Source organism: Watersipora subatra, chromosome 2 (genome assembly GCF_963576615.1).
Source record: "Watersipora subatra chromosome 2, tzWatSuba1.1, whole genome shotgun sequence".
Taxonomy (NCBI): Eukaryota; Metazoa; Bryozoa; class Gymnolaemata; order Cheilostomatida; family Watersiporidae; genus Watersipora; species Watersipora subatra.
Window position 1 is genome coordinate 45,038,104 of NC_088709.1, and position 11,012 is coordinate 45,049,115.

At 34.1% G+C, this 11,012-nt stretch overlaps 1 long non-coding RNA gene across 1 annotated transcript; it reads left to right on the forward strand.

Moving 5' to 3' along the window:
• The first annotated feature begins 1,967 nt into the window (after positions 1–1,967).
• Positions 1,968–7,310, forward strand: LOC137386939 (uncharacterized). The gene is made up of 3 exons (XR_010977855.1): positions 1,968–2,043; positions 2,548–2,661; positions 7,182–7,310. It is a non-coding gene; the product is annotated as an uncharacterized lncRNA (long non-coding RNA).
• Positions 7,311–11,012: the final 3,702 nt, after the last annotated feature.

Here is an 11,012-nt window from a genome sequence, read left to right on the forward strand (position 1 = left end):
TCAATGTATTCTGGTTTTGCTAACTGGAAGGTTTTAAGCTATTGAGACATTCACTGACCCTCCAATGAAAATAAAGACTGGTTTTAACTCTTTCGCTACCGTAAGCCGATATATCAGCTTTAGTGGTAGTTCAAGTACAGGCCGTAAGCCATATATCAGCTTTAGTGGTAGTTCAAGTACAGGCCGTAAGCCATATATCGGCTTTAGTGGTAGTTCAAGTACAGGCCGTAAGCCATATATCGGCTTTAGTGGTAGTTCAAGTACAGGCCGTAAGCCATATATCATCTTTAGTGGTAGTTCAAGTACAGGCCGTAAGCCATATATCGGCTTTAGTGGTAGTTCAAGTACAGGCCGTAAGTCATATATCGGTTTTAGTGGTAGTTCAAGTACAGGCCGTAAGCCATATATCGGCTTTAGTGGTAGTTCAAGTACAGGCCGTAAGCCATATATCGGCTTTAGTGGTAGTTCAAGTACAGGCCGTAAGCCATATATCAGCTTTAGTGGTAGTTCAAGTACAGGCCGTAAGCCATATATCAGCTTTAGTGGTAGTTCAAGTACAGGCGGAAGGCCATATATAGGCTTTTCAATATGGTTTCACTTTTCTTTTAATTATGAAACCTATGGAACAGCTAGACTAATCAAATTTTGTCTCCAGTGAAACAACCTTGTTGCCAACTACTTGCTATCAATGTAAATATTTTTAGCTAAGTATTGTCAACAAATCGCGGTGATAATTGTAGTGACCGTAAAACGATATATTGGCTTATCAATAGGGTTTCACTTTTCTTTTCATTGCGAAGCCTACACATTAGCTAGACCAATCAAAATTTGTCTCCAGTGAAACAATTGTGTTGCCAATCGCGTGCACCTAAAAAATTTTGGTTTCAACTAATCCATTTCTAATTATTTTTCAAAACGGTGAAACCAGATCGTTATCGTCATAGCAAGGAAAAACACACTGCGTTCGTTCAATACAAATAAAACGTTCGATATTGTACAAGAGTAAAAATCACCTTGTAATTATCTTGTAGAAAATTTTATTTTGAATAGGATGCATTTTACAGTAAAGTGATATCTGCTTTTATTCTCGAGATATTGCTTAATTACTAGCGGTATATCAGCTTTTCAAAAAGTTGGTTCATTAATTTGGGCAGAATATTCATTCGGTAAGATTTTAATGTGGTAGTGAAAGAGTTAAAGGTTTACTTGCATCAAAATTTATATTACAGTTATTTAGTATGGAAAGATTAACCAAGTCTTACTTTGTTGTGTTGTAGGTGGAAAATATTTTACTAACTATATTTTTCCAGTATATTTTGAGTCATGAAATGATGATGAGCGTGTGCTGGATGGATATGATCTGTAAATTTTTTTACGAGTTTTTAAAATTGTACAAAAGTTTATAGTTTCAGCCTGAACAATGGTGAAATACCATTTTTTTCTGTTTGATGACATCGGTGGTAGGTTTTTTACTAGTGTTTGATCAAATATCATTATACTATTCTTTGGATCGCTGAAAATATTGCCCAGGTTTACTGACACGCATTGATAAGATCGGCAAGGATCAAAGCGTTAAAACTTGACATATCATCAATTCATGAATTTTTACAAGTTTATATTTATATTTAACGACTATGGTATTATCTTATTGACATGGAATTACTTAATTTATTTGAAAATTTTAGCACTTTAACTACCAGAGGTGCGAGCTGTCTACTGACACAGGCTTGGGTAATATTTCATAACAAAGGCTAGTACAAAGCCATTTGCCCAGCTGCTTGCATTGAAAGCTGCTCATCCATAACAGCTCATGTATTGCTTTCCAGTTGGCAAGCACTTTATGTATGCCTATATCAAATTTATCGGCATGTCCACCAACATATCAACTGGTCGTGGATCAGTAGTTTGTTATCTGTTTAGGCCTACGTAGTCATTAAAGTCATCTTTCCTGAGAGATGTTACAATGGTGAACAGATCTCAAATGCTAGTTCAACGCTTCTTCCCAGTCATTGGATGCGTAACCAACCTGATTTTCAAGGGCTGGTAGGTCATCCTTAACTAGTTCACTTAATAAGCTTTTTACTCAATGACCTCGCATAGACCTTTCAACACATTAGTTTCAACACTTGTTGCCATTTGTCTGTTGCTTTGAATTTCTTTGCATAAAGTGAACCCTTTTGCGGTATAATTTTAATTTATTTTAGACTTGATCGATACCCCAAACTTTTTTTTAACTTTTGATAAACGCGATAATAATACCTCAAAAAAATACCATAACACATCTATTTTGATGCAACAACACTCTATCTTTCAGTCCTACTCCCATCCTTCAATAAAAAATGGTCCTCAATTTTTCAAACAATTGCTTTAAGTGGTCTCAAATAGCAGTACCATTAAAATAGAGTTAGCATTCAAGTATAGGTTTAACGGTAGCCCACTTTCAACATGTCTGCAAATACCAAATAAAAGGTGGTTAGAGGCTCAATGCATAAAGTGGTCATCAACTTTCTTACTTAATATTATGTTACAAACATTTTACTTTTGTAGAAGTTGTTTGATCTGGAGAATAAAGATGAGCTCTCCACACCGAACTATAGTCCCTCGATCATTTCCTCATAGAACCAATCATATCGGTCTACAAGTTTTTAAAAAAGCTAAAGGGTGAGTTTATGAGCCCTTGTTTTTTTAGTCTTGATCTTTTGATGATTATAGTTGGCTCTGGAGACTGCAGTCATTAATTACATTGGGCAGTCGGCTGAACCCAAATAACATAGCACTGGCAATCAAAAAAATAACTAAAACAATAGTTAGGATGCAAAATACTAATGTATGAAGTTGTATGTACAAATTATCCGTTTTTTATATTTATGTACAGTATTTCAACTATGTATAAATTTAGTATAAAGTTTATTAAAATATTATTATTAAATATTAATATTTAAATGTTAATATAAAAATATTAACCATTTTTGCAAAGTTTGACTGATTTTTTTAATGAGTTTAATTTGGGTTCTCAGAATTGAAACGTTTTAAAACACAAGCAGGTTTGTACGTAGTCCATTAACTGAGTGCATACAACAGGCTGTGCAGTGCAGCTCAGCACAACGTACACGTTTAGCCAAGATCAATGTTCTATGGCTCTTACAAAGTTTTCCGTACAAAACACTTTTTTTAGTGAGTAGCTGATTAATTGATTAATTGATTAATGGATTACTGATTGCTTCCTATTTTATTAGCAAAAGAGGCCGAGAACACGGCCGAGCTCACACTGCAACACACTTTTAGCTTTTTGTTCGCATCTTTAGATGTAAAATTTTCTGTTGATTGGTGTGTATATAAAAAATCTCATAGGCGGCGGGTTCAAAAATAGGGGCCATGCTAACCTGAGGGCACACTTCATTCATTGGTGAAAGTTAGGTCTTTAACAAAAGCCATTACATTTATGAGAATAGCGATTTGTATACCAAAATATGTTGTATTCTAATAAATAGTGTATTACGTTGTTCTATATAGAACGATATGGTAATGATGCTACCATATCACTACCAGGCACACTGGCTTTTTAGCTATAACTAAAAAACAACTTGTATTAACCGTTTTAGGCAACACTCTTGCTCACCTAAATTCTGGAGTTTTCTGTTCATGTAATAATATTATGTTTTCCAAACTATGATACAATTAAAAGTGCTCTTGTGAATCCTGGTCATCAAATGTTTTTAGCATTTTTTCATAACATCAAGTGGCAATTAAATTTTCCTATTTAATAATAATAATTTATTGTGTTTTCCAAACTATGATACAATTAAAAGTGCTATTGTGAATTCTGGTCATCAAATATTTTTAGCAATTTTTTTATAACATCAAGTGGCAATTCAAATTTCCTATTTTCCAGCAAGATCAATAAATTTTTAACCCCTCTTAGCATTTTCAACATATTGAAGAGTGAAGTAATAATTTGTGGACATGATCCACAATAATCATGAACTTGTGGTATGACTCTTACTCTGTTTCTTACATCAAGCCTGCTTATAAACATGCTGTCAAAATGCAGTTGCATTTAAAGGTCGACTCGCAACAAAATTTACATTACAGTTATTTGGTATCAAAAAATTCACCATGTCTTACTCTACTGGGTTGTAGGTGCAGAATTTGTAGAATGGTAATTACAAGCTCTTAAAAGCTCAAAAATGAACAGTTAATCGCAGCCATCAGGAAAACATCGTAGGTTAGAATCCCTGTATTTTGATTATGTACTCAACTCAATGTAGTTATTGTTCTGACATGCAGTGTTATCACGTAAAATTAAAGGCCAATCACAGCCTCGGTATAAAACGTCTCGTAGCACTAGTTTATGACAAACACTTCGGGTTCTACCGGGAAGCTCTCATCAAATATACATGCTCAATTATAAATGCTCGCTACTTTACAATTTTTTCAGCTTGGTGTAATTTTTTTGTCGTAATTTGATCATGTGACCCATAATTCCTGTCAAAAAGCACGAACAATTTCTGCAGAATCCTTTGACTATCGCAGGTGACCAACAGGCTCCTCATGTCATCAGAGGATGGTATACATTCCTTCGAACTAAAGTTAAAAAATAAAATAATTTTTAGGCGAGGTTTTGAGATATCAGTGCTCAAAGTGACAGCATTACAATGATCAGGAAATAGTCACCTAAGGACAATAGACATGATTTATTGAATACATGAGGTAAATTTGTAAAAATATTTTGACAAATGAGGTTGCAAAAAAGTTTAAACAGAAGCCATCACTGCGCAACTTACACCCCATTTTAGCCGTTTCGTAAAGGGATTCCAACCTATGACGTTTTTGTGATGGCTGCGATTAACTGTTTGCTTTTGATCTTTTAAGATCTTGTGATCACTTTTCCCCATATTTTGCACTTACAACACAGCAGAGTAAGATACGGTAAATGGTTTGAGACTAAATAACTGTAATGTAAGTTTTGTTGCAAGCTCACCAATAATTTACGCATAAATTGTCTCAGTTATTTTTTTAATCATTTAAGAATTAAATTAGCTATAATAATAATTAGCTCGATTAATATTAAAAGCTTGGAAACCTCTGGTATTTTTTTTTTTTGAATTATACACGTATACAATATGATTCTCAAATACAGCAAAGCATGACGTAAAAGTAATACAAAGCAGATTTTACACTGATTGCTTCTGTTTTCTTTTGACGAAGCTGTTTCAGTGCGAATCAAATTGTTCAACTCCTGAGCTACTGTGAACCTAGTAGGACAGTAAAGATAGTCAAAGTGTTTTCGCATAACCAAGTGCTGCATGATGTGGCTTTGTCAAGCTTTTGTACGAATGGGTCGCAATCTCAAAAACCATGGTCAAGTCGCAAACCATGAAGTTGAGTTATCCGACTATAAAGCTGCACTAACTGAATAAGTAATACATTTTTTTTAGATATACAGCTATTTCTATGACAACCAGCTACAATCTGTTTAGATTTTTAACTTCAGCATAATTTTCTGGATATAAATTCAGAAATCTAGATAAATATCACAACATCTTGATTGATATTGGTTGCTATGACATTTTGAAATGTAAACACAATTGTGCATTAGTTTTTGTTTCTCAAACTTCAACACTTGTTTTCTCGGAACTATGTTTTGGCATTAATGGTTTCAGCATTCAGCATGCATTAATTACATGCATTCAGTTTATTGACCATAAAACCTGCTGTAATTGAGGTAAAATCAAAATTTTGTTTTGCAAAATAGCTGTGAACTCACTCCTTTTGATAGTAGTGTAGATAACTCCCAATCTCAAACCACTGATTTAACCATGGTTTCTGAGATCATGACCCAAATTGTTTATGATTAGTGAGTAATTGACAAATTACTTTACTGTATATATACCTGAATGAAAAAAGCAATTGTTTGTATATGTTGAACCAATAAAAATATGTTTACAACCTAAGTGTAGTTTCGCTTTGCGAATACTTGCTTTATGACAATTTCTTCTTAGAAATGACAGTCATGTCAGAGGCATAACAGCCACAAATTTTTACTAGTTTTAGTTCTATGGACTGGGTAATTTTATTGAGTAATAGTGCTGATGAGAGTAATTATTTTTATCAGTAATAATATATTGTAAACTAATAATATTCATGAATCATCTGACTCGAGTTTTATGCTCACCTCACGGTAATTTCAAAATGAACGAAAAGTGTTCCCTCTCATTCTGCAACACATTTTTTATAGTTTTCGCGGCATCAACTAACGTATTATTATACTGATTAATTTGCTATAAAAATACTGTTAATAGATCATGTGGTTTAAAGTTATAACCATTTATACAGACTCATTTTAGAAATTAGGTGTCACTAATTACTTATGTCGCAGTAAAGAAATTCCTTTCGTAGTAAAGGAGTTGACGTTAGTTTGTTAAATACATCATGTAGTTACCACACTGTTTAGAACAAATAGTGCTAATGTAAAACTACAATAAAAATATGTCATAGCTAACATAAATTTGCTACCAGTTTTAATTTTATATTATACTATATATTTTATAAAGGTTTTGCATTTTTTATTAAAGGATTTTAAATGTTCCCAGGACAAAAAGAAGCCACTGCAACAGGCTTTTCATAGAAATGATTTTAAACTCTATCTTAGTATGATAGATATTTCTGTAACAAGTATTGATGTGGCTAATTGTGCCTAATACTTTTATACGCTTTTGACTAAGTCGAACAAATCTAGTTTGTTTCACTCTTACCACCTGCCTCAAGTCGGTGCAAATGATCATCAAAAATTTGATTTCTTTGTGCCGCTAAAAATGGCACATTAAAGAAAATTTAGTTTGGTGAACACTCAAATATTGGTTAATTATTTGCCTTGCTAAAAACCGTAATAGACTCATCTGGATTACATGTACAACTTAGCTGCCTAGGTTGCTAACTCGTAGTTCCGTGGCTTGTTATCATTTTGCTTGTTAGGGAGTAGTAATCTTTTTAAAAAAATGAACCCGCTTTTTTTGTTGGAAACATACCATTCAAGCAGCAAATGTATGTCAGTGCTACTGCGCATTATGCTGGTTAATATTCTCAGCTTTGTTAATCATTCTTAGTATTGAATAAGTGTTGCTGCTTTTTGGTTTGTCTCTTTTTCCATATATATGTAACTATTATGTATGACTTTTTAGCTTCATGAAGCTGGTGCAGAGTTCTTACTAACCCTTTAGTGACCGCGGGCTTACGGCTGGAATTCCCCCAGCGCACCAGAGCATTTACTATGGTTATTTGAGCCTTCGATACCACTGCGTAAAAACTGCATCAACCTTCATCAAAATTGAGGTAGATACATAAATTAACATGCATAGGAATGCTGAGAAATTTCTCTACAAGCTGATTTTTTTATGTAGCTAGCTTGCATTTGCTTTCCTGCAAAACTCTCAATTCGTTGAAGCGACGAGTTTTTTTATTTTTGTCGGTCATTTTCAATTGTTTTTATATTTACTAAAAGCAATTTTGCAATGTTGTATAAATAATTCCTGCATGGATTTATATGTTCACAACAATTTCAAAAAAAATTAGTCGTCCAAGAGCATTGAAAGTGGAGTTATGAGCTCCAATGTATAGCGGGAGCGCCACTGGAAATGCTCAAGACGCCTTGTCCATAAGCAGCGCAAGACAGTCACCCGACAAGGTTGCTCCAACTTTTGTGCAAATTGGCACAAAACTGTGAATAAATATGCATCTGGAAGCTGAGAAACTTTCCTGCAGAATGAGATTTTTTCCTCCACACAGCTTGCAAAAACTTGGCAGCTAGACATATATAATTATATGCAGTTACGATTTTTTGCTCTAGTTTTTATGCATTTCTTGAGACTATAGATCTATGTAAAAGTTTTGCATATAAAGTCAATGCACAGGTTTATGTGTGCTGCAGCAAACATTAACCGGTTGTGTGCAAGAAGAATTAATTCGCGAGCCTATATTCACACATTTGGTGAAGCAGCAAAAAACATGAAGTAACATTTATTATGAGCAGAAACAGCAAATCATGGACTACTAGATTGCAAAACAATATGAGAACAGAACTTTTTGATTAGACCGCTGCTCTGAAGATGAAAGTGTGCAACAAATGCAGCACACCAATGCACAACTAATACAATAGATTAGCAAATTTATGTAAAAATGCTAGCAATACAAAGCAGTGAAGCATTTGCGGAAACAATAAAATACCATTTGTAAATAAATTTAGTTAGCATGGTAAAGATCAAAACATGACTTGCACAAATATATTCCACTTGTGACTCCGCTGCCAGTGCATTCAGCTTGCTTGTCGACAATGTATACAGACAACTGGTGCACATAGCCAGAGACAGCAACGGAAAGCAAATAACTTAATTCCAAATTTAGATCTGTTAGATGGAATATACTGTCTGAAGTTGAGCCATCCTTCCCATGCCAGCAAGCTTTCATCTACAGATATAAATTTATCAGAGTGAAAAACAGGATAGAACCAGTCGCATGTCATGGCAAAATTTTTTTCTAACTTGAACATTTTATTGCCAGTAGGGTCTTCAAAATTGTCAATAAAGTGTAAGCTTGCTTCTAATTTTCTTTCAATTTTTAAATTGATTAAAAATCAGCGTAGATAATAAAGGAATGTCACAGTGGACCAGTAAGGCAGCATAGTAGGCTTTTTGAGAATACCTAAATGCAAAACTAAACAAACAACTCGCCAAATCTTTATCATCAACAGGCTCCGACGCATCGCAATGTTTTTGAAGGCCATATTTATTTGTTTCGTTCAAAATAATATTTATAGTGACCGATGTTTAAAAAGCTTTGAATAATAAAAAACACCTACCTGTTTAAGAATTCAAACTTATACTCCTGCCAGACTGTTAGCAAAATGTAATTATTTTGGTTTTAAATCAGCTCCTCTTTGATATCCGTCATTATTAGCCGTTTCAACACCGGCCGTTTCAGTCTCACTTTCGCAATCCCATTCATTTTGTTGATTCTCTTTTTTACTTTCATCGGCTTCCTCACATTTTTTGGTGTAAAATCCCCTTCTTCACTTTCAAACCTGTCGTTATCTTCCTGTAAACAAATCTTTTTAATAGCGCTTCAAATATCGCATCCGTTCATGATGATCAGCTTTCCATAAAGACCGTTCAACTTCTAACAAAGTGTTCTTTTTGCACATGCGTAGAAGGGAGTAATTACAGCCTCAAAACAGTAGTATGATATCTTTTAAAACTCCTCAAAATATTAATGAAAAATGTTAGTGCCATTTTTAAAATAAATAAATGAATTTAAAAAATACCTATCGAAGACTCAGATCTGATGGCAATTACGGGTTTGGTGCGCTGAGACTGCGCTCTCAGCCCATAAGATTTACGGGAACGGTGTGGAAAAGGTTAACAATAATTTGGTTGAACGTCAGGTTCTGGTTATTATGTTTTACAAATTGGACTATGCCCTGTGAATAACTGCTTAATTTCAATTATGTACACAGCTCCTATTCACCCTTGCATGTTTATAGTTGTCGTGTTCTTGCATTCCTGTTACCTGTTTACCGGTGATAGCACTTGTACAAACTATAGGTTAGCGTAGCGTCTGAGACAGGAACAGAAACTTGCAGTTAACACCCATGGTGACGAGCTCTAAACTTTACCTTACAATAATATCTAGAAGCCAAGTCCAAATCAAGGTCAGACAACTGACAATCGATTTCATGACTTGGTGATCGTTTTTGAAATTTTGTTCACATTGCTTAAGTCATGCTCTTCTAATGCCTAAAGACTACACCGGTGAGGAATATAAAAGCTGTGATTGAATGTCAGGGCTAGAATACCAAATACACTTCTACTTGCTCAGTTTTTGTTTTTTTCTGCAGCAATCAATGAACTTGCAAACGATTTGCTGTAAACCTATGTTGAAAACAGTTAATGTAAATCGGAAAAGGTTCTATTAAAAAAAACTTGTTATTTCTATTTTGTTATGAATCATTGCAGAGTGCTGCCATAACATGTCCTGCATCCTCTTTGATGCTAGTCAAGTTATCTACAGAACTGGCAATTTAAGGTTCAAACAGCTTACATACATCTTTGGGATGTTTCTGGTCAGAAGAGAGTGGACACAAGAACTTAGTGAAGGTAAATCACGATGTTTATAGACCAAAATATTGAGAAACGTAGAATGAGCTTTAGAATGAGCTTTTACAATTATAGAAATAAAAAATCACTTCTAGTCTTAAAAATTCAATTATATTATTTTTGGCAAATACATTTAACACCTTTGCTATCACATCAATTTCTGACCAAACAAAATTAATTCAAACAAATTTTCAAAAAACTGATATACAGCTAGTATTTAAGTAATATCACAAAAATCAAAACCTACCGTTTCACTGTTAAATGCATCTTTTTCAAAAAAATTCTACAAAATAACTATGAAACTGTTTAGTGAGTCCCAATCTCACAAATGTTCTGACGCTTTCTTTGCGTTGAATGAACGCTGTGTGTTTCTTATTGCCATGACGATAATGATCTGGTTTTTCTGTTTTGATAATAAGTAGAAATGAAACTGTTAGGCTAAAAATTATTCTATTGGTTGCGGGTGATTGGCAACCAAATTGTTTTGGTAGAGACAGAGTTTGATTTGTCTAGCTAATGTGTGTGCTCCGTAATGAAAAGAAAAGTGAAACCCTCATGATAAGCCAATACATCGGCTTATGGTCTGTACTTATATTACCTCGGAAGCCGTGACATCGGCTTATGGTAGCGAAAGAGTTAATAATTTGCCCCATGCTATACCCTTTATAACTTTCAATGGCATTCATGTTGGTTAATAGATTGACTCGCATATTAGTATTACTTACAATCTGTTTGTCATAAATCCAATTTTTGCTCAAAATCCCGTTCTGCTTGTCATAGCTATCTTTTGCAGTTATCCTTCATTTTTCGTGATACACAGGGACATTGGTTCTTTGTGAAAAGTGAAATCGCAAAATAAAAAGT